This window comes from Neophocaena asiaeorientalis, unplaced genomic scaffold (assembly GCF_003031525.2).
Source record: "Neophocaena asiaeorientalis asiaeorientalis breed wild unplaced genomic scaffold, Neophocaena_asiaeorientalis_V1.1 scaffold275, whole genome shotgun sequence".
NCBI lineage: Eukaryota > Metazoa > Chordata > Mammalia > Artiodactyla > Phocoenidae > Neophocaena > Neophocaena asiaeorientalis.
The window spans coordinates 5,506,136-5,528,986 of record NW_020173679.1 but is presented as its reverse complement, the minus strand read 5'-3'; the positions used below and the strand labels follow the sequence as shown (position 1 = coordinate 5,528,986).

At 42.6% G+C, this 22,851-nt stretch overlaps 1 protein-coding gene and 1 pseudogene across 1 annotated transcript in view; one reads left to right on the top strand and one right to left on the bottom strand.

Moving 5' to 3' along the window:
• The window catches only part of KAZN (kazrin, periplakin interacting protein), a 1,100,080-nt gene that overhangs the window by 58,815 nt on the left and 1,018,414 nt on the right, over positions 1–22,851 (top strand). The gene's annotated exons all lie outside the window — the stretch shown is intronic.
• LOC112402799 (mevalonate kinase pseudogene) overlaps positions 19,468–22,851 on the bottom strand; it is a 52,170-nt pseudogene continuing 48,786 nt past the window's right edge.

Below are 22,851 nucleotides of genomic sequence, written 5' to 3'. Positions count from 1 at the left end.
CCCCACTCCCTTCCTTCTGCCCTTGCTCCCCTCTCTCCTGCCTTTCTCTCCCATCCCTCCTCTTCCTTTCCTCCCTCTGATGTTCCCTCAACACACCTGAGCTGTTGTCCCTGTAAGAGGCTGCTCAGGGACCAGGAAGGAAAATAGCAGCAGGAACGGGAAAGGACACAGGGAAGGACCGTCTTTCCTTTTTTTTTTTTTTTAACATCTTTATTGGGATATAATTGTTTTACAATGGTGTGTTAGTTTCTGCTGTATAACAAAGTGAATCAGCTATACGTATACATATATCCCCACATCTCCTCCCTCTTGCATCTCCTTCCCACCCTCCCTATCCCACCCCTCTAGGTGGTCACAAAGCACCCAGCTGATCTCCCTGTGCTATGTGGCTGCTTCCCACTAGCTATCTATTTTACGTTTGGTAGTGTGTATATGTCAATGCTACTCGCTCACTTCGTCCCGGCTTACCCTTCCGCCTCCCCGGGAAGGACCATCTTTCCAGGGACAGTGATGGAGCCAGGGGGTAGGACCCGACTAGCCCTTTGGATCTGACACTCTTTGCTTGGGCTTCCCCTTAGCCCTGGCTTCTGTCTGCTTTTAATAGCAGCAGACCTGACTCACAGCACTTCCTAGATGCTGGGTCCGATGGTAATTGACATGTGAATCTTATCTCGCAATCCTGGCAAGGACTCCGTGAGGTGGAAGTCTAGGCTTAGAGCCGTGACAAGACCTCTCCAGGGCCACACAGCTGGAGAACAGTGAAGAGAGTATCAGAACCCAGGAAGTCCCAGTGTAGACCAGTGCCACCTGCAGCTGTCGGGCACTTGAAAAATGGCGAGGCTGAACTGAGATGAGGTTTTGAAGAGTTAGGGTCACCAAAGGGTGTAGAATATTGTATTAATAATTGTTTATACTGATTACTTACTGACAGGATCATTTTGGGGATATAGTAGGTCAAATAACGTCTATTAAAGTTAATTTCTTATTTTCCTCTTTACTTTCTTTAATGGGCTACCAGACAACTAAAACTCACAATCACGTGTAGGCTTCTATTGTAGTTCTACTGGTGGGTGCTGGTCTAGACCTTCGGTTTCAATCACCACCTTATACTGTGTCTGTGTAGCTGCTCCCCTCCCCCATCACCCCCAACTCCACCCCAGCTAGACTTGAAGCTTCTCAAAGACAGGACCCAGGGCTTACCCACCTTTTTAACTTTTCCCTGGCACCTTAGATGGGATGGGGCACAGACTAGGTTTTGATTTTTGTTTCTGCTTGCTTTTTATTTTGAAAGCATCGCAAACTCTCCAGAAGTTGCAAAACTGGTACAGAGGGCTACAGGCACCCTTCACCTGGCTTCCCTGGGGTGACATCCATAGTTGACAGAGAAGGTTTTTGACAAATGTGTGTTGATTGACTCAAGCATGCATTAAGTAGGCGTCACTCTTGTCTACCCTACGAGGAACGCAAGGTTTCCGGAGTTGAAACCTGAATGTGGAGAAGATTACCTCAGTGGCGCTTTGGAAGCTCCTTTGGCCCCCAGTAGTACGCCTAGATGACCCTCTGGAAACCACTCTGCTGGCCAGAGTCAGGTGGTGTAGACACAGACACACTGTGGACTGCAGGGAAAATGGAGAGGCCTGGGGTGGGCTGCCCGAGTCCAGTCCTGCCTTTACCACTTGTGACTGGTGACCACTGCACTTCACTCCCCAGGCCTCACTCTCCCTACCTCTCAATGGAGCCAGTGACCCTGCTTTACCTCCTGGCTGGTGATTTGGATGAACTGAGACAATGCAGGCAGAGGGGTGTCATACCCACTCCACTGGTGGGGATGGTGGTGGGGGAGTGAGTACCGGCTTTCCCAGCCAGCCAGACCCTGAGTTCCCAGTTCAGACCTCCAGTTCCTGTTTTCCTAAGACCAGAGAAGGGTCTTTACTCTGCAGGGACGGGTCTGCTGTCCGTTGCCAAGAACAGATACAGCTAGTACCCTGCACCTACCAAGGCTGGCACTGCTTTTCCCCACGTGGTCTCCAACACAGATGGGCCAGTGACGTTGGCATTGAAGCACGTGTCTCTCGGCAGCTGCAGGAAATCAGGCGTGGTGGGGAGCACCGTGGCCTGCCTGTGCTCTCCTGCGAAGGAGCAGGGCATCGCTGGTCCCCAAGGCAGCAAGGAAGGAAACCATGGAAACCATGGAGACAGGGCAGGAGGCTCCTCTCCCTCGACCTCTGAGCAGCAATCCTCCAAGGGCTGCCGCACTTGCAGGTCCCTGGGGACCTCCTCCTGCCTCAAGCAACATTATCCCTGGGCATTCATTTCCCACTGTGATTTCTTGTGGAGAAAATGACTCGTTTGAGAGCTCAGTTCTAAAACTGCTAAGTGGTGGTTCCAGGCACTGGGGAGCCCACCGCCCTGCATGTATTCAGTGCAGGCAGCTGAGAAAGTGTCACCTTTTAGGGCATCCTGGGACTTCACATTCACTTCTTAGGATACCTGCAAGGCCATTACCGAGGGAACTGAGATCATCTGAAAGGATGATTTAAGCCAGGGTGGTTTCCAGCAAGTGGCCTCTGACTTTTCCTGAACTGGGGGGCAGACTTGCTAGGTTTGGGAGATGGTCTGGGAAGAATCAGGTCTTTGGAACTTGTATTGTGGATCCCTGAGATATAAAATGGGTGAGAAGCCGTGAAGAGCCACCCCCTTCCCCCTTTCTTTTTTTTCCCCCTATCTATTTACTTATTTATTTAACAACATTTTTTTTTTTTTTTTTTTTTTTTTTTTGCCTGCGTCAGGTCTTAGTTGCAGCACACGGGATCTTCATTGCGGCATGCAGGATCTTTTGTTGCGGGACGAGCTTCTCTCTAGTTGTGGCATGCAGGGTTTTTTTCTCTCTCTAGTTGTGACGCACAGGCTCCAGAGTGCATGGACTCTGTAGCTGTGGCGCGTGGGCTCTGTAGTTTGCAGCACGTGGGCTCAGTAGTTGTGGTGCACAGGCTATGTTGCCCCGTGGCATGTGGGATCTTAGTTCCCCGACCAGTGATAGAACCCACATCCCCTGCATTGGAAGGCATATTCTTTACCACTGGACCACCAGGGAAGTCTCCTGCTTCCCCCTTTCTAATCCTAGCTGCCAAAAGTCTGTCTTTGACGCAGTCTGCTCTGCCTTCCCTTCGTCCGTCACAGCCAAACTCCCCAAGAGATTTCCCTGTACTCCTTGCCTCTACTTCCTCATTGTCTGCTCTCCAGCCCCTTCCAGATGGGTCTTGTCCCCACCGTCAAGGACATTGATGACCTTTATTTTGCCGAGGTCCATGGTTGGTCCTTCCATGTGACCTCATATCAGCATGTGATCATGTCCTCCTTGAAATGCTTTCTTTTCCTGGCTTATGAGACACCAGACTGTTCTGTTTTATTTTCCTCACCACCCTCACCACTTCTTCCCAGTCTTCTTTGCTGGTTCCTCCTCTTGCATTTGAACTTTGAGGGTTGGACCACCCAGATTTCCTGTTTCTCGATTTCTACTCTGTGGATACTCTCTCCCCAGTTAATCTCATCCAGTCTCATGGCTTTAAGTGCTGTGCACTTGCTGATGACTCCCAAATCTACAAGTGCAGCCACAGCCTGCCTGCTAAGATTCCATATTCAATTACACGGTTGACATCTCTACTTTGATTTCTAATAAGCATCTCAAACAGCAAGTCTAAAGTGAGATACTTGACTTGTACCCGTGAAAATTCTCCTCCCCAATCTTCTCTAGTGATTCATTTATTCAACAGGTATTTCTTCAGCGTATGCTATGTACTAGGGAGTCTTCTAGGTACCTGAGATATGGCAGTAAGCAAAAAACAAGTTCCTGCCCTCATGGGGTTCATATTCTAGTTGGGGGGGATGTTATGGATTGAACTATGTTCCTGAAAAATTCGTATATGGAAGTCCTAATCCCCAGTACCTCAGAATGTGAACTTATTTGGAAATAGGTTTGCAGATCTAATTAGTTAAGTTAAAATGAGGTCCTACTGGAGTTACGTGGGCTCCCGATCCAGGAGGATTGGTGTCCTTATAAAAAGAGGAGATTTGGACACAGATAAGCATGGAGGGGGAATACAACGTGAAAATGAAGGCAGAGACCAGGGTGCTGTTTCTACAAGCCAAGGAACACCAAAGATTGCCAGGAAACCACCAAGAGCCAGGGTCTCCCCTGGCAAGGAATAGATTCCCTCTCACAACCCTCAGAAGGAAGCAACCCTCTTGATACCTTGATCTCGAACTTCCAGTCTCCAGAACTGTGAGGCAATAGATTTCCACTCATTTTGTGGATCTTTGTTACAGTAGCCCAGGCAAACTCATACAGGGGAGACAAACAATAAAAACAAGTGTAAATATCCAGGATGTCAAACAGGGGTATATGTTATGGAGAAAAACAAAGCACTTCAAGGGAGTCGGGAAGCCCTGGGGTCGGGGGGAGTGGTGGTTATTTTATAGTTGGTGGTCAGAGAAAGCCTCCTTGATGGAGTGATGCTGGAGCATGGACCTGCAGGAGGAAAGGGAGTGAGCCATGTGAGTATTCACAAGAGGAATATTCAAGTAAGAAGGAAGAGCAAGTTCAAACACCCTAAGGTGGGAAGGTGTAGTTAGGCTCAAGCCAAAATCCCAGGAGGCATCGTAGCTCCTTCTTCTTCCTTCATAGCCCACATCCAGCCCAACAGTGAATCTCGTTGGCCCTATGTTCAAAATAGATCCAATATTCAGCTCCATCCACTGATAGCACCTTTCTAAGCCATGCTCATCTTTTGCTTGGATTATTATAGAAGCCTCATCACTTGTCTCCTGGCTTCCGTTCTTTCACAGGCACACCCACAAGTCTATTCTCCACGCAGCGACCAGAGTGAACCTGACTAAAGGTACGTCAGATCATGTCTCTCCTCTGCTCGCCAGCCCTGAAGCCTTCCCATCTCCCTCTGAGCAACAGCCAGGTCTTACCTGGCCCCGCTCTGAGTGCATCACCCATCACTCTTCTCCCCACCCCCTCTGCTCCAGCCCCCTCGGCCGACGTGCCAGGCAATGAACATGCCAAGTTGGCTCGTCCCTCCAGTTCCCTGCACTATTCCCTGTCCTTGGAACATCTCCCCAGCACTTCATGAGGCTTAATCCTTTGCATCCTTAATCCTTTTCAAACCTAGGCTCACCTGCTACCTGGTCAGTTCGCCAGGCTGAGGTTTCATATGATGTCAATCTTTACTTGGAGGACAGATGACTAGGACAGGTGCCCTGTGCTACACATCACCAGATAAATAATTTCAGGTGGACTCCATCTGTGATTTGAGAATTTTGGACTGCGTTGTCTTTTGGATTAAAATACAATGACCAATAATAGCTAATAATTACTTATTCTTAATATGATCCTGGGATGTAGGCTGAACCCATTTTATAGAAGAGGAAACCAAGGCCCAGAGTGGTTAAGTAGCTTGCCTAAAGGTACACAGTTGATAAATGCCAAAAATGGATGTAAACCTTGGTTTATTTGATGCCAAGGAAAATTCCACTTTGCTAAGTGGATTAATGTTCCTATTCAATTGTCACTCATGTCCTAGACTACAGGAATATTTAGTCTAGAATAAAGAAGGCTAAAAAGTCAAATAATTTTATTCTTGGTTTTTTAAGCAGAAGGAATATTCCAAATACCATCTGTCCTGATCTCTCTTCTGATGGAGAAAATAATATCTGTGAGTGAATGACTAAGGCATTAAATATTAGCAAAGAGCACTGACAAGGGCTGATAATAGTTCGTATTTTTCAAGGGTGTCCCAGGAGCCTGGCCATGTGCTCTGCCCATCTACACCTCACCTAATCTTATGACAGCTCTGGAAGGACATGCTGATATGATTCTCACTTTACAGGTGAGGAGACTTAGGCTCAGAAGTGAAGTTGCACACCTGTGCTCATGCAGCTTGGATGTGGTATAGCAGGGGCTTAAGTCCAGAGCATCTCACCCCCAAGAGTTAACTCACTGATAATGAAGCAGGTGGGTTCTGGGCCACCGTGAGCACCTGTTACTAACTGTCTGCAGTGAATGAGGTGTGGATCTGCTCAGAGGCAGGGGGATGGGTGACATGACCTCTTAAGATGACTCTCTCTCAAGGGAGTTCCATTTTCCTTGACCAAAATGTCAAGATGTCTTTTGTTCCAGAACCAACGCCCATTCTTAATGAGTTTCTTTGAGAGACAAAAGGCGTGGCACTTTGCCTGGTTCTTCTACTCTGACTTATTGGCATGGCCTCCACGCCTGCTTCTTCTAATTTTTTTATCTAAAATAGGCCATCCCGGCTCCCTTACGGGGTTGTGGCTTCTGTCTAAGCCAATCACAATACTCGGTCATGAAGAAAAGAACTTCTGGCATCCCGATTTTCTGGTTGTGATGACTGTAATGAGAACTGGAGATGGCAGTGTTGACTCAAATCTCATTATAGATTTGGGTAAAAGTGAAGATGGATGTATTCTGTGTATTATTTATCTATTGCCACAAACCAGCCCCAAACTGCCTTGAAACAATAAGTGTTTGCTCAGCTCACTCTGGGTGGGCAACTTAGGCGGACTCAGTGGGGAGGTTCTTCTGCCCCCTATGTTAGACTACCCACATGTCTGGGAGCTGGCTGGCTGGTGTCTGATCTAGGATGGCTCGGCTGGAACGACAACTCAGGTCTCCTCCACTGATTCTCACACTCCTCCACCAGGCCAACTGGGCATGTCCTCACAGCCCAACAGAGATGTAATAGTGAGCAAACTTAATTGTGACAGAGAGCAAGTGGAAGCATGCATGTGATTTTGAAGTCTCTGCTTTCTTCATCTGCTAACACCGCTTAAGCCACAGCAGGTCATAGGGCTGAATGCAGAATTAGAATCAGACTGTGTGTGTATGAGGCGGGGACCACAGGTATAGCTCAGAGGGCATGGATTCATCGGGTCCAATAATTGGGGTCACTAATACAATCAGTCTACCACATTTCATGGCTACACATGAATGCATTCTCAACATGGGCTTGAATGACCCTCCCGGTCATTTTCACATACCTTGGTTGCCAGACCAAGACACATCCTGTTTCCCTGATTCAGGGAACACACATCCAGTTGAATATCTTGTGAATTTCATTTTGAGTTATCTGGGAAGAATTTCAGAGCATGGCTTCCAAAGATATGGCATCACAGAGAGTTGTCTTGGGTTAAATCAGAGTGGATGAGGCATGTGCAAAGGGGAAATAGAATATTTTGGTAAACAGTACAAATTGAGAACAGTACAAATTGAGAAGTAAAAGACAGCAACCACTGAAGAAGCCTCCAATAAATTAAAAATTTACATCCCTGTGCAAAACACCACCCTACTTTTGAAATGTACAGAGATGAGGGGATGCTCCCAAGTACTTTTGTTTAATTAAAAGGAGTTCAGCTGTCAACTGCTGTTAGACCAACAGTCAAGGTTGAGTGCAGGCAGGTACGATCCACACCATCGGGAGGTTCCCTGATCCACTGTGGGGCCCGTGATCTTTGCAAAAACAGTAAGATTAACCAGCTAGAGTGTGCAGGAGGCAAATCCTGAGCCTTTTACTCTGATAGACTGTCCTGAAGATAGGAGAGGACCATCCTCTCTCATCCTCAAAGGCAGATACCTTGTGGGGTTCTCAGATGCCATCACCAGAAGCAGCCTGGTTTTATTTGAAGAAACTGGACTGGAATCAGAACATCTGGATACTGCTCTCATCTCTTTCATTGACTTACTGTGTGTCTTTGGGAAAGTCATTTTCCTTCTCTGGGCTCTAGTTATCACCTATAAAATTAAGGTTCTCTTGTTCTGTGTCTCTAAGGTCAAGTCCCTGTGTGTTGAATCAGGGTTTAGAATCTGAGTGTAAGAACCCTTGATTCATTAGTTTAATGTATTTCCTTAGTTTCTACCAATGTCAGATAGGACAGTAATAAGGAAATTCTTGTTGTCAAGGAGCTCCTTTCTCAAAGGGATATTTTTTTCGTTCTCTTCCTCCTCTTCCTCCTCCTTTTTCTCTTCCTCTTCTTCACCTTCATCATCACCTTCATCAATAAAATAGTGATCAGGCATTTCCATCATACCAGACAATGTGCTGAGTTCTCCCTTTACATGTACCATCTTGCTTAATTATCAGGATAACCTCGTGGTGGTAGGGACTAGTATTGCCGCTGTGCTGGGGTACTTTCCCTTTGCCCCGCCCCCAGACTCACTGTCCACCCTTTTCCAACCTGCTTTATGGCCTAGGAGGCTCAACCCTGTGGACCTTATCAACTGGTGTCCCTAATCTCAGGCTTGCAGTTGGGTTTGGCCAACAGAGACACTGAAAGAAGATCAGAGGAGAGTGAGGTCAGAGTATTTGTTTACCTGGCTCCCTTCTTACTAGCTTACCACGGACTCTGGCTCTGGTCAGTCCCTCCATATAGCTACCTTCTCTGGGTGCTGATAACCACTCCCTCCCACTAGCCTTTCAAGCCTATGGGTGGTTCACTTTCCCACTGTTGCTAGCCCAAGGGTACTGTATTTTCCTTGGTTGGTTTCCTTAAATCCCGACCATGCCTTTGTGTATAATCCCTTTTTAAAACTTTCCCCAATAACCCAGTTGGAGTGTGCCATGGGTTTCCTGCAGGCTTTGACTGATATACCCCCGTCTTGCAGGTACGAAAACAGCTTCTGTCCTGGCCCCGACACTCATGAGCTGTGTGATCTTCATCCTAGGTCTCAGCTCAAATAGCACATCTTCAGGGAAGCCTTCCCTGGGGGCCCTAAGTAGGCTCCTGTGTCAGGTGTCCCCAAGACCACCCACAGGTTTGATGATTCACTAGGAGGTTTCATGTCTGTGACTTTTTACAGTTAAATGATCCAAGGCAAAATCAGCACAGGGAAAAGGCGCATGGGGTGGTGTCTGTTGGAAAACCAGGCACACACTTCCAAGAGTCCCTCCTGGCGGAGTCACACAGGGTGTGTTTAACTCCCCCGGCACTGAATTGTGACATGTGTGAAATGTTTTCTAGCAGGGAAGCCCATCAGAGACTCAGGGTTTTATTGGGGGATGGTTATGTAGGTATTCTCTACCTCGCACGTATCAAAATTCCAGGCTCCCAGAAGGAAGGCACGTATTCAGAATAAACCATATTTGTTTTGTACAAATAGCCTAGGCACAGTGAGCTGCTCTTACCATTTAGGGAAAGCTTTATAGCAGCACAGGGAACTGTTTACAATTCCAGTTGGCAGATAGCAGCTATAGTGGGTTGAGTGAGGTCCTCTTTACAGATCTGTCCACATCTAATTCCTAGAACCTGTGAATATGACCTTATTTGGAAAAAGGGTCTTTGCAGGTGCAATTAAGTTAAAGATCTTGCGATGAAACTATCATCCTGGATGATCTGGGTGGGCCCTAAATCCAATGACAAGTGTCTTTATAAGAGACACACAGAGAAGATTTGACAGAAGAAGAGGAGGTAGCATGGGCATGGAAGCAGAGATTGGAAGGATGCGGCTATAAGGCAAGGAATGCCTGGAGCCATCAGAAGCTTACGAGCCCAGGGACAGATTCTTCCATAGCGTTCGTAGAGGGAGTGCAGCCCTGCTGGATTTGGGACTTCTGGCTTCCAGAACTGTGAGTGAATAGACTGCTGTTGTTTTAAGCCTCCCAGTTTGTGGTAATTGGTTATGGCAGACCTAGGAAACTAATATACCAGCCAAGAGTCAACCTTGCAAACCCTCCTTTCTAAGGGTAGCCGTCTCAACCTGCTGCATTAACTCTTTTTTTTATTTAAAAAATTTTTTTGCATTAACTCTTTTACATCCCCACTATACACATTGCTATTTGCTATCACCTGATTTTTTTTTATCTTTATAGCACTTTTCTAACCATAATTATGTTTTTGTCAAATCTGGTCATTCATTTAACACATATGTATTGATCACTTTCTGTGCTCTAGGTACTCTGCTCATTTTGGGTGTACAGTGATAAGAAAAATGGACAGGAATTCTCTCCTTACAGATTTTCCAGTGGGGAGCTATAATAGGAAGATGGATCACAGCATGTTTCAGGCTGGTGGCTGAGTCAGTTGCCCTGCCCTGCCTCCAAGTGCATTTTGATCAGGGTCACTACTTCCTGCCATTACTCAGAAGGCAGATGGGGGACGGGGGTGACTTTTGATTGTGTGGCCCCTCGAGATCACTATTCAGAACCCAGGGTTACTTCATCACAGCCCAGACCAAGCACATGAAAAAGGTCTCTTTGTTTGAAGAGCATCTTTGGAGTCGGAAAGGAGCTTGAGATGACATTGGGCTTAGGGGTGATGCTTCAGAGGGTCCAATCTTTCTTCTGGGCTCAGAACCAAAGGCTTCAGGAAAGAGTTGCATTTGGAAATTTCACTGTGCTTCCTTGAAGCTTGAACCACAATATCGACTTTGTTTATGAATTTATTTATCAATTTTCCCTACTAAAATTACAGCTACTCGTGTCCCCAGTGCTGAGTACAGAGCTTGGCACATAGTGGGTACTCATTAAATATTGGTGAATGAATGAACGAATCAATCACACATTCCCTCTTTATAGGACTTACTGCACCATCAGGAAATTGGCATCGATTCATCTGTCCCCACATGCAACCATGAGCTCCTTGGGAGGACCAATAATGTCATAGTATTTTTGTGGTCCTAGCACAGGAGAGGTCAGTCAGTCTTGCTGAATGAATGAATGAACTGAAGGGATAAATATGAGCACATGAACAATAAATCCAGCTTTTGAAAGGTGTTTTGATGAAAACTTAAAACTTGCTCAGAGTCCTTGGGAAGTCTCTCCTAGATTTGGGCCACTTTTCCTCTGGGTTTTAGATGACCAAGACAATTAATTTTGTTCAATCCATTGCAGCCTGCCCTGAATCCAGATGTCTGGGTGATTTTTCTAAAACTTTGGCTGTTGATCTTGTGAGACTTGTTCCCACATTAATACACATACCCCATCTGCTCTGCTCTTCAAATTGTGTCTTTGCAAGACTTCTTAGAGTCTACCTCTAGAATCTCAGTTTCCAGATGATTTTCCCATTTGTAACAATGACCATTCTGTCTAATTTTTATCCTTAATGTTTCCTGATGGACTTTCCAAATGCATTCATGCTTTTGATCTTCCAAGGGGGCAAACGTGAAATGGACTAGTAAAAATCCATAATTAACAGTTTTAATAAGTCAGTCTGTCCTTTGCTGTCATAGAACCAAGCTTCCATTTCACTGTTCAAGAACTCATCAGTTAAAATGACCTCCCAGTCAAGAAAAATTACTCCATATGGTAATGTAATCACAAAGGAGAAACATTATTTTCCTATATATTATTCTTCTCCGTAGAAATTGTAGTAAGAAAGCCATCATATTAAAAATATCTAGGATGCTGAAGTTCATGCTTGCCAGCCTGATGGAGTTTCATTTTCTTTATAGGAAAGGCAAACAGTTCTTGTTGGCAACATTTTATTTTATGGGTTCATTAGGCACTTGTACATTACACTTGGACACCTGTGGAAGTGTAGATTATATCTACATGAATATAAATGCCTTTGTTGTGACTCACACTATTACAGTCAATAACAGATATCTTTTTAAGGGCAGACACTTAAAATGAAGTGTGTATGGAAGCATTCACCTATCTTCCTTAAAATGTTAGTAGAAGTGTCGTATGTTTTGTAAATTTAGGAAGTCAGTATGAAGAGAGATTAAAGCATCTCTAGTCTATTAAGCATCACCTTCCATTAAAAGTGTGGTACTAGTCAGGAAAATGTATACGTTTAAATAGCATCTTACTTAATTAATCCTCTCTTTGAACCACATTTACTGCATAAGGAAAATATTTTTCTTCATTTCAGTAGGGCCATGGAGACAATTCATCCAAGGTTGAATTGAGCTAGGAGCCCTCCTTGTCTTATGAATTATTCAACAGTTTCTCACTTCAGAAATTCAGGTCTGCTCTCTGTTGTTGGTGAGGATCAGAGCGGAGGTAGAAAGAGCCTGCCTGTGTGGGAGGAGAGCTAAGTGACAGAGAAATCATTCTTTATCCTTGTTTTTCAGCTGAGTTCTTTTGTTCCAGATGTTATCCAAAGAGAGTTGGTGGTGAGGTGTCAGTGGTAGATTGGAAAGAACATGGAACTTAAAATAAAACTCAGCTCTTCTATTTTGATGATGTTTCTTGTGAAATAATTTAAATCTCCAGTGCCCTAGTTCCTCACCTATAAAATGGAGATTTATACCTATTGCACAGAATTGGTCTGAGGTTTTAAAAGAAGTGATATAGAACTTCTGATTCTGTTGGGGCTTGGATAGACTAACCCTCCCCTCCCTCTGAAAACAATAATAAAACCATACAAAATACATGAAAAATAGAAAAAAAGCTCTTCAAAGATATCAGAGAGTGACCAAGGTAACCAGAACTTGAGAGGCCAAATGCTGGCAAGAAGAAAATTTTCATTCGTGTGAGCCCCACGTTTCTCTCTGCTGTCTTCCCTCAGGCACTTGCTGATTCACAGTGAAGGGGAATAAAGGCTGAGCAGAAAGAGATGACCTGGAGCTTACAGAAGTCTTGATAGCTTGGGGAGGCAAGGGTTAGAATTTGTTGATGCCAAGACAGTTAGGACTTGGGGGGCTTAATGTCCTAGAAAGGAGGAAATTACAGAAAAATGAGCCCAAAAGTCTATGTGCAATTTCACACTGACGCAATTGGAACATTCTTAAATTATACATATGTGGGGGCAAGACTCAGAAAACAAACAAATACAAAACAGCTGCTAGGTGACTAAAGTGCTAAGCAGAAGTTTTAGCAGTTAAATAGAGCGTCTATAGTTTTTATATTCACAATGTCTGGCATTTTAATAAATTCCTGCATATGATAGGAAATAGGGCCAAATGACTAGAAGTAACAAGAAAGACAGACCTATGGGTGATCCAAATACTGGAGTTTTTAGACACAGACTTCAAAATGACTATGGTTCATTTGTTCAAGAAAATAGAAGAAAAGAACTTTATCAAAGAAGTTGAATCTATTAAAAAAAACTACACAGAAATACTATACCCTAGAGATAAAATAATTGAAATTAACAATCCAGTAGGTAGGTTTAACAGTAGATTAGACACAGAAGAAAAGAGGTTTAGTAAACTGGAAGATAGGTGGATAGAAAATATCCAGATTGAAGTGCAGAGAGAAAAAAAGGATGGACAAATGTTAAAGTTTAATTTAAAAGACATGTGGGACATGATTTAAAGGTCAAACATATGTGTAAATGCAGTCCCAGAAATAGAGGTGAGAACACATGGAGCAGAAGCAATATTTGAAGAAATAATGACTGAAAACATTTTTTACTCATAAAAAGCATCAACCCCAAATTCAAGAAACTCTACAAACCTCAGGATAAATACAAAGAAAACCAGTCTAGGCACATCATAAGAAAGCACGTTGGCAGCCAAATACAAAAGACATCTTAAGGGCATCAAGAGGAAAAAGATACGTTACCTTCAAAGAAGCAACAATAAGGCCAATAGCCAATTCCTCAGCAAAAATGATAGAAATCAAGTGGCAATGAAAGCTCTTTAAATTAATGAAAGAAATAAATTCTAACCTACAATCTATATCCAGCAAAATATTCTTCAAAAATTAAAATAAAGAAATGTTTAGAAAACAAAAACTGAACTGCACTAAAAGGAATACTTAAGGCAAAAGGAAAGTGCTTCTAGATGGAAGCATGGTTATTCAGGAAGGATTGGAAAGGGTCTGTATCTGGTAAATCTAATTGAAATCTGTCAACTTAAACAGTAGTAGTAATGCCTTATAGGGCTTAAAATGTACACAGAAAAAATATAAACTAAAACAGTTACAAAAGGCAAGAGGTGGGCAAATGGAGTTAAAGTGTAGAAGGTTCTGGCATTGTCCAAAAAATGGTAATGTCTTAATTTAGGTAGATTTTAATAAGCCAAGCATGCATATTGCAATCTCTAGGGTAACCACTAAAATAATAAAATAATATATAAGTGAGAATTTGATGGAAGGAGGAAAGTGAAATAATAAAAAAGTACTTGAATATTTGAAAGAAGGCAAGAAAGCACAATTGAACAATAAACAGAGGAAGCAAATATAAAACAAATAGTGAAAAAGTAGTTTTAACCCCAGTATATCAAGAATTACTCTAAGTGTAAAGGGAGCAAATGCTCAATTAAAATCAAATATTTCCAGTCTAGATTTAAAGACAATAACTGTATACTGCTCATAAGAAATATACCTTAAATATGAAGACACTGAAAAGGTAAAAGTAAGAGGGTGGAAAAAGTTATACCATGAGAATCCTAACTGAGAGAAATTTGGCGTAGTTATAAAAATACCAGACAAAGTAGACTTTAAGACAAAAAAATTTACTAGACATGAAGAGAAAATTTTACAGTGATAAAAGTGTCCTTTCAACAAGAATGTATAACAAATCTAAATTTGTATGCACCTACTAACGTAGCCTCGAAATATGTAAATCCCAAATAGATATAATTAAAATGGGAAATAGATAAATATACAATCACAGCTGGATTTTAAGATACTTCTATTAATCAATAGAATAAGTGGACAAAAAATGAAAAAAGATATAAAATATTTGAAAAACACAATGAATAAAGTTGACCTAATTGGCACATGTAGAATACTGCAGCTAAGAACTGCAGAAAATACATTCAAGAACACACAGAACCTTTACAAAATAGGACAAATAATTGTCCATAAGACAAATATCAGTAAATATCACTGGACTGAAATTATCCAAAATACATTCTCTGGCCACAGTGGAATTAAGTAAGAAATCAGTGATGAAAAGGTAACTAGAAATTCCCAAATGTTTAGGAGTTAAGCAATATACTACAAAATAACCCATGAATCAGAGAAAACATTATAATGAAAATTAAAATATTTTAAACTGAATGATAATGACACTCAAGCTGTTAAAATACAACTAAAACAATGCTTGAAAGAAATTTACTACACAGAATGCATATGTTAGAAAAAGAAGAAAAGTTGAAAAACTCAAGTTTTCATCTCAAGAAGCTCTAAAGAGAACAGCATATTAAGCTCAAGAAACACTGGAGAAGGGAAATAATAAAAATAAAGAATTGAATCAGTAAAATAGAAAGCAAATATACAATAGAAACATTTATAGAGCCCAAAATTGATGATTTAAAAAGATTAATGTAATTGGTAATCCCCCAGCAAGGGTAATCAAGAAAAAAAGAAAAACTTAAAATATTAGCAAACTGAATCTAGTGCTATATAAAAAGGGTAATACATCCTGACCAAGTAAAGTTTATCTCATAAATGAAAAGTTGGTTTAGCATTTTAAAATCAATCAATGAATTTATTACATTATTAAAAACTATACGATTCTTTAAATAGATGGAGAAAAGACATTTTATAAGATTCAACATTCAATCATAATAAAGCTCTCAGCAAACTAGGACTAGAAGGCAAGTTCCTAATATGATAATGAACATCTGTTGAAACCAATGGCAAGAATCTGACTTAATGAGGAGATACTGAAAGTGTTCCCTTTGAGGGCAGGAATAAAATATATCTACTATCACCACTTCTATTAAATGTTCTACTGATAGTTTTAGCCTGTGAAGTAGGGTAAGAAAAATAGATAAAACGGTTATAATTTGCAGACATAATTGTATAAGTGGATAAACCAAAAGAATCCACACGTACTCTATTAGAATTAATAAGTGAATTTAGCTGGCTTGCTGGATCCAATTAAATATATAAAAATTAATTTTATTTTTACACACTGGAAACAAATATAAGATAAAAATTTTAAATTTCTTTAAAGTGTGGAAACAAATATAAGATAAAAATTTAAAATTCCTTTAAAGTGTGCCTTTAAAGTAGCATAAACTATTCAACACCTAGGAATAAATATAACCAAAGATATTATAAGACATCTACATGGAAAACCATAAAACTTTATGGAGAAAATTGTAAAAGGAGGAAGTCCTCAACTGTATTAAGTGATGTTGAGAGGTGAGTGAAATGTGGATTGTTAACCATTGGGTTTGACAGTGTGGAACTTGTGGTGACCTTGGGATGAACGTTTTTAATGTAACAGGTTAGTTTCAGGGTAAAAGACTGATTCTCATACATTCAAAAGAGAATGGAAGGTGAGGATTTGGAGAGAACAGGAATGAACAACTCTCAGAGCAGTTTTTCCATAAAAGAGAGTAGATAAATAGGATAGTGGCTGGAGGGGACATTGGGTCAAGGATGGTCTTTGCTGGGTTCTCTTCTCTTCCTTTTTTTAAAATATAGGAGTGTGTCAGTATGTAGTAGAGAGGGAGTTGTAGATTAGATTCATGGTTTCTTCCCCAGGGTTCTGGGCTCTGTGTCAGCTGGAAATGCAAGTAGGCGTCTAGTTCCATGTCTGCAAACATCTCATGATGTTGAAAAGCTTCTCTGAACACTGGTGGAGAAGTGAAGAGACTATTGTGCCCCAAGCACATGGAGTTAGTTCTCATTTCAGCTCTGGCTCAACCCCAGTTTGCTGTTAAATAATCAAATCTCTAGCCCTGCCTAAGATCCTTCATTGACTCCGTATTTGTCCTGGGGATAAAGTCAAACCTGCCCAAGAATGGCTTACATGGTTCACGACTGTGTAGCCTCCACTCAGCAATTTCTACTTCACTAATACCATTCGGTGCTCCCTTCTGGCCTGCCTGGGGAAAGCAACTGTCCTGGTTTCTTAGGACTGAGGGACTTCACAGGATGTGAGGCTTTCAGTTTTAAAATTCTGAAAGTCTCAGGCAAACCAGATGAGTTGCTCACCTTGCACCGTCTTCTCCCTTCACTCATGCCCAAATTCCTGAAAGTCACTGACAATTTCCTGAATATACTTTACTGTCTCCTGACTTTGCACAACTGTAATTCTGTTGGAATATCAGCCGCTGTCTTTTTTCTTGGCTAAGTCTTCTTTTCTGCATTTATTTATGGAATTATTGAGTTATAATTAACATACAAATTATATTAGTTTCAGGTATAAGTAGTAATTTGGTATTTTTGTATATTATGAAGTCTGTCACCATATAAAGTTGTTACAATTTTATATTTTCTATGTGTACATTATTTTATAGCTAGAAATTTGTGTCTCTTAGTCCCCTTTGCCTATTTCATCTGTTCCCTCCCCCACCCACCCCAGCAACCACCAATTTGTTCTCTGTATCTGTGAGACTGTTTCTGTTTTGTTTTCTTTTTTAGATTCCACATATAAATGAAATCCAGTGGTATTTATTTTTCTCTGTCTGACTTATTTTGCTTAGCGTAATACACTCCAGGACCATCCATGTTAGTGTAAGTGAGAAGATTTCATTCTTTTTATAGCTGAATAGTATTCCATTGCATATATATACCATATCTTCTTTATCTATTCATCTATTGATGGACATGTAGGTTGCTTCCATATCTTGGTTATTGAAAATGGTGCTGCAATGATCATAGGGGTACAAATAGCTTTTTGAATTAGTGTTTTTGTTTTCTTTGGATAAATACCCAGAAGTGAAATTGCTGGATTATATTGTAGTTCTAGTTTTAATTTCTTGAAGAATCTCTTTAATATTTTCCATAGTGGCTGCACCAATTTACATTCCCACCAACCAGCCATGAGGGTTCCCTTTTCTCCACATCCTCACCAACACTTGTTGCTTCTTGTCTTTTTGATAATAGCCATTCTAACAGGTATGAGGTGATATCTCACTGTGGCTTTGACTTGTATCTCCCTGATGATTAGTGATGTTGAGCAACTTTTTACATAACTTTTGGACCTCTGTATGTCTTCTTTGGGAAAATGCCTATTCAGATCTTCTGCCCACTTTTTAATTGGATTGTTTGGGGTTTTTTGCTATTGAGTTGTATGAGTTCTTTATATATTTTGCATATCAATCCCTTAGTGGATGTATAGTTTGCAGATATAGTTTGTATCTTCTCCCATTTGGTATGTTGCCTTTTCATTTGGTTGGTGTTTTTTTCCCACTGTGAAAAAGCTTTCTAGTTTAATGTAGTCCCCCTTGTTTATTTTGCTTTTGTTGTCCTTTCCTGAGGAGACATATCCAAAAAAGTATTGCTAAGACTGATGTCAAAACAAAACCCTGTTTTACAAGGTTACTTGTTTTCTTCAAGGAGTTTTATGGTTTCAGGCCTTACATTTAAGTCTTTAATCCATTTTGAATTTAGTTTTGTATATGGCATAAGAAAGTGGTCTAGTTTCATTCTTTTGCATATAGTTGTCTAATTTTCCCGACAGCATTTATTGAATAGACTGTCTTTTCCTCATTGTGTATTCTTGCTTCCTTTGTCATCGATTAATTGACCATATGAACATAGGTTTATTTCTGGACTCTCTGTTCGATGGAAGTTCCATCTATGTGTCTATTTTAGTGTCAGTACCATACTGTTTTGATTACTTTAACTTTGTAGTATAATTTTATGTCTGGGAGCATGATATCTCCAGCTTTGTTCCTTTTCAAGATTGCTTTGGCTATTCAGGGTCTTTCATGGTTCTATACCAATTTTAGAATTATTTTTTGTAGTTCTGTGAAAAATGCCATTGGTATTTTGTTAGGGATTTCTTGAATCCGTAGATTGCTTTGGATACAATGGACATTTTAACAATACTGATTATTTAAATCCTTGAGCACAGTGCATCTTTTCATTTATTTGTGTTGTTTTCTATTGGTTTCCTCAGTGTCTTACAGTTTTCAGAGTACATGGTTAAATTTATACCTAGCTATTTTATTATTTTTGATGCAATTGTAAATGGGGTTGTTTTCTTTTCTTTTCTTATCTTTTTTTTAACTCAAGATATTTTTATTCCCCCTTTGCCATCTTTTCTGCAAACCCCTTGGGTTCAGACCAGAAGAAACTGCACATCCACTCTTCTAGATGTAGGCCAACCCTTGGGCTGCAGGGTAGAAGACAAAGACCACCACCCAGACACCCCCTAGGGGTACCCACAGTCTAGCTGGAGAGAACAGCCTGGGAAGGCTTCCTGGGGGAGGTGAGCAGAGGTGGAGGGAGGGAGAAGGTCCGCTGCTCTGGGAACCAGACCCCTGCATCTGGGATCCAAGCAGCTCTGCCAGGGAATTTGTGGGTCTGTGGGCGCTTCAGGGAGGACAAGAAAGAGGCCCTTGAGTCTCAGAGGACTCCACATGGCCCCACTGCCCGCTGGCTCAAGAGAATGTTGTAGAACACAGACATAGCTTCTGGGCTGCCTGACTCACTCCAGGGACTGGGGGCATGGCCAGTGGGAGGGGCATCACAGAGGGGCTGGGGGCCTCCCAGTCAACATCAGGAGCTGGGTGCCCACTGACCAGCACAGAGGCCAACTCCAGTGCCCAGAATAATCTGAGAAGGGGCTTCGTGGTGGGGTGGTTTCATCTCAGAGGCCATCCAGGGCTTGCCGGACAGGGGCATCCAGGGAGGCAGCCATGTGGATGGAGACACCAGGGGCACCGATGCTATTTTCCCAGCAGTCAAACCCACAGCTGGTCAGCACCTGCTTCATGGCCTCCACCTCTGGATGCTCCAGATATGGCCTGAGAAGCGTGATGCCACAGCCCCTGCCACCTGTGCCAGTGAGCTTGCTGTGCAGTCCGTGGGCCATGGTCACCTGGCACAGCCGGTCCAGCGAGGCATGGCCCACACCGAGGGCTTTCAGATGGTGCTGGTTCATGTCAATGAGCTCCTCCAGCACGAGGTAGTGCTCTGGGGCCGGGGCCACTGCCATCTCCCCCAGCACCCGCTAGCATTCCAGGGAAATGGCGTCTGTGGAGGTCAGGAAGGGAGCCATGATCTCTGGGAACTTCAGCAGCCTGCTCCTGATGCCGGCCACCAGGACCTTGGTGCTCTGAGGGACTCTGGTGTTGATCAGCAGGATCTTCAGAGCTGGTGGCCTCTTTAAGGATGAAATCTTCCCTTGCTGGTATCAGAGCACTCCTCCCCAGGTGCTGACAGGGTTGTCCACTCCGGAGGGGTTCCCGTGAATCACCCTCCCCCCCCGGAAGGCCCACTTGTTAATTAGTTCCAAGTTCTCCTCAGCGCACCTGCTGGCGGCCTCGCCATCCTTCAGCGGGTTTGGGATCTCCTTGCGTGCTGTCAGGAGGGCAGCCGCCAAACACACGGAGTAGGTGGCACTGGAGCCGAGGCTGGCCCCGGTGGGCAGCTGCGACCACACAGTGACATCCAGGCTGGGCAGGGCTCTCTGACTCTGGCAGATGGACAGGTACAAGTAAAGGAAGGACAGCACAGCCAGGTGCTCATGGTCGGCACAGTCCTTGGGGAAGCCCGCCATCTCCTTCAGCTTCTCCACTTGCTCCGGGGTGAGTGCTGGGGCATCACCTTGCTTCAGAAAGCTGGTGTCCAGCATCTGAAGCTTGGCCACATCCCAGGCCCACTTGCTGCCACTTGCTTACCATGTTGGGTAAGTTGAGGCCCACTTTCCCATTGCTGTGGGGCTGAAGCCAGAGGAATGTTCTCAAGTTCAAGGCCACAGCCAGTGCTACCTTGCCATGGACCATGGCATGCTCTCCATGAAGGATGACTTTCCCTGGAGCAGACACTAGCGGACTTCTGACAACATGGCTCCTGGGAGTCCTGTCGCCACAGGCCCTCTGCTCCTGAGCCCGAGTTACTCCAGGACTCCATCCCCAAGCTTGTGGGCAGTGGGGGGTAAGACTGGGGTTGTTTTCTTAATTTCTCTTTCTGATAGTTCGTTGTTTTTTGTGAAACCTTTGGGGTTTTCTATATGTAGTATCACATCTTCTGCAAATAGTGACAGTTTTACTTCTTCCTTTCCAATTTGTATGCCTTTTATTTCTTTTTCATACCTAATTGCTGTGGCTAGGACTTCCAATACTAGGTTTAATAAAAGTGGTGAGAGTGGGCATCCTTGTCTTCTTGTTCCTGATCTTAGAGGAAAAGCTTTCAGCTTTTCAGCATTGACTATTATATTAGTTGTGGGTTTGTCATATATGGCCTTTATTAGGTTCAGTTCTGTTCTCTATATACCTGCTTGTTGAAAGTTTTTTTAAATCATAAATGGATGTTGAAATTTGTCAAATCCCTTTTCTGCATCTATTGGGGTGATCATATAATTGTTATCCTTTGTTTTGTTAATGTGGTGTATCACATTGATTTATTTATGGATGTCAAAACATTCTTGCATCCTTTGAATGAATCCCACTTGATCATGACATATGATCCTTTTAATGTATTGTTGAATTTGGTTTGCAAATATTTTGATGAGAATTTTTGCATCTATATTCATCAGGGACATTGGCCTATAATTTTTTTTTTTCTTCATACTATTGTGATAGGAAGAGGTGCTTGAGAAGATTTCAATCTTCTTAAATTTATGGTGACTTGTTTTGTGGCCTAGGCTGTGATCTTTTCTGGAGAATGTTCCATGTGCATTTGAAAAGAACATGTATTCTGCAGCTTTTAAATGGAATGTTATATATATAGAGAGAGAGAGAGGGAGAGAGGGAGAGAGGGAGTCCATCTAATATAATGTATTGTTTAAGGCCAGTGTTTGCTTATTGATTTTCTGTCTGGATAATCTATCCATTGATGTAAGTGGAGTATTAAAGTCCCCTACTATTATTGTGTTATCAGTTTCTCCCTTTATTTCTGATAATATTTACTTTTTATATCTAGATGCTCCTATGTAGAGTGCATATTTCTCTGCCCTCTCATTTTGTTTGACCTTCATTTTATGTTTCTATAAATTAGGCAAAAAAGCTACTCTCCTGGTCTTGAAGGAGTGGCCTTGTAAGGAAGTGTCCCCTGTATAGACTGCTTGTAACTGGTGGCTTTGACAGTATGGCTGGGGCCGAAATGGGCCTGTGCCAGGGGAAGTCCCTTAGGGGCACCGTGCCTGAGGCCACTTTGGCAGAAGGCTGGAGCTGGAGTGGGTGTGGGCCAAGGGAAGTCCTGGAGGGACTCAAACAATGGTGCTCACTGGTACCTCCAATCCTGGAGAAGGCTCCTTGCCCATTTGGCAGAAGCTCTAAGGTTAGTAAATGGATTTATTTCCCCTCTAGTCTAGGTGCCCTTTAAACTGCTGTTTTCTCAGTGTCCCAGTGTGGGTGAGTCTGAGTTTAGCTCCTCAGCAATATCCCTCCTTACTGTAGGTCACTGAGTCAGAAGTGGGGTTCCTGTGGGTACCGTTCTCTGTCTTTCCTACACATTTCTATGTGGTCCTTCTACAGGCAGTAGCTATTAAGTCAGTCTTCAGGTTTTCTTCTGGAGGAATTGTTCTACATGTAGGTGTAGATTCAGTGTGTCGTTGGAGGAGGTGAGCTCAGGGTTTTCCTCTACTACCATCTCAGACCCTTCATGTGTCTCTTCTCTCTTAAAACTCTTTCCAAAGGCCACTCTTTCCAAGAAAGGCTTCCCTGTCCTCCCCCTGCCCCTCTTCTGGTTTGGGTCTCCACTTGTATCCATAGCATTCTGGCCTTACACTTATCATAATTTTTATCAAACTGAATTGATAACATTTTTGTCTCTCTGTTAGATTGCAATCTCCATAAGTATAGGAGCTATGACTTTTAACTAATTTTGTTATCCTTAATGCTTAGCATGGTACCTAGCTTGTGATGACTAATAAATGCTTGTTGAATAAAAGAATGTATAAACAGGTATTATGATGGGTAGAAGAACCAAAAAACGTTACAGCTAGAAGAAGCCATGGAGCAGTAGTTCCCAAGCAAAGTGCAGTCCTACAGTTCTTCTTGGATGAGTTGCCAGAATTGAATCCATCTGT